Here is a 2,222-nt window from a genome sequence, read left to right as displayed (position 1 = left end):
ATCCGTAAGTCAGCAATCAGGGACGATTGCAATGGTAGGGAAGGTCGTCACAATCTATCGTGTTTCGACAACCTGCAGGAGTCAGGTGTTCATACATTAAAAATGTTTTACCCCTAGCTTCCCTCAATTTGCACCTATGAATTCATAACGATTATAGCGATAAAATTTCGGCTTATCCACCAATAAATGAACAAGTGTTTTTAAAATACACATAATAGGTAACGATGAATTCAAGGTCACTTAGTATCTAAATGGGCCAATTTACTATAACTAGTTTAGAAACAAAAAATTCCCGGGCGCAATTTACAATAGTATTTTTACTACCTGCTTAATGTGGGCGCAATTTACAAGTGCCCAGTAATATAGAGGTGGCGTTCTTATTTCTGATATAATGTTGAAGCCTTGGTGGACGAGGTTTTGCTGTGTAAGTTTTTTGAAAAATCAAAAATATAGTGCCATACATTTTTTTATGTAGTGTTGTCATCACGGACTAAGATATACAGGACTGGACACGACAAGGTTGGAAGGTGTGGGGAGGTTGACCACGAAATATTAAAGGTTGAGGGATGTGCGGGTAAGGGCGCACGCAGGTTAAAATTCGGGTGGGGGGGGGGGGAAGCCTTAATTTTTATTAATAATCAAACGCTTTTATGAATGTATAATATATTATGTGTATTTATAAAAATATTTAAACTTTAAAGGTACCTAATATTATTATAATATAAAATTACATTTTACACTTATAGTACCTACCTATCTAATTTAACTCAAATTGCCACAAATTATCACGAAGTGTATCTACCGTCTATACATATCAATACGCCTTGGAACCAATAATGATTTTTGGGATTTTGAGGTTTCTGGATATTTAATTTGAATGAATTAAATTGAAAAGAAAAAATATAACTCAGTAGATTTTAATCAAAAAAAATTTGGGCACCCGGCCATACATATGATCATAATTTTGGTTTATATAATGCTAATGCCTAAGTCCTATAATATTTTTACTTTATCGAAAATGAGAGAAATTTAACCATGCTTATTATGGAATCTTTGTAGAGTCTAGGTATAAATGTATTGAATAACGAAGCCACAATTTTTGAATGATCAAAATTAAAACATTTTAATATTTAACAAAATATAATAGACCTCCACACTTAAACATAGTTTTACACAGTTTACATGTTCTGATCTTTCCTATTTTGTTCAAATATAGTTAAAATATCTTATATAGATTGTATATTCTATTATAAAAAGTATTAGTAATTTTAAATGTTTATTATACGATGAATAAAATGCGAAATAAACTAATTATACCTACATGTTCATTTTAAAAATCATCTCTATAACTGAAATTTATTTTATGATAAAATTACGTTTTAGATAATTTATATATTATTGTAATATGGCTGTCAGCGGCTTGCTGCAATACTTGAGACATTTTTGCAACATACGACTACGATAGGGTTATCTAATCTATTTTTGTTTTCACTGTATTTAACAGAAAAAATGTATTATTATTTATTTCATGTATTGTTTGTCTACTTACCTGGCCACGCATGTGCAGTTTTAATTCAAGGCGACTTGGCAGTTGCTGGCGGCGCTGGTCATGCATTGATAACTCATTCGATAACGGGAATTTAATGTGTCCCAAATACAATTTAGACAGAAGATATTACTATTTACATTCTATAGACGCACACAATGTATTGTCAGTCTCCGATTGTGGGACCATTTCTAAACATAAAGGTATACAGTTGCGTATTTAGGTTTTTTTCTTGGGGTGGGGGATATGATTTTATCCCGTAGCCCCGCCTTTAAAGTTAGAGGCATTAAGTTAGGACTCCGAAAACTTTTGCATATAATATAGGTATAGCCTATGGGGGACAGATCCCTTTGTTGATCCTCCCCTCCCCCCTTCGCAAATACACCACATTAATCATTCTCGACCCGACTTGTTGCCGCCTATACCCGCTCTGACGCTAAACCTTCGTCAAGAATAAAAATTATGTTTCAAAATAATATACAGTCGAACGTGGTTAACTGGAACTTCTTTAACTCAAAATCGTCGGTACTCATAACTTTTTCCCTGTCCCTAGAATTTCCTATAGGTAATTGTACTATCCTTATTGGATAATATTCATCAATGTCTACATTGATATTTTTTATACTTGATATAATGTTCGAAATATTTTGGCATATTTTTTTTAAGCTACATAAAA

This window comes from Acyrthosiphon pisum, chromosome X (assembly GCF_005508785.2).
Source record: "Acyrthosiphon pisum isolate AL4f chromosome X, pea_aphid_22Mar2018_4r6ur, whole genome shotgun sequence".
Lineage (NCBI taxonomy): Eukaryota > Metazoa > Arthropoda > Insecta > Hemiptera > Aphididae > Acyrthosiphon > Acyrthosiphon pisum.
Note: the sequence above shows the minus strand (reverse complement) of the source record.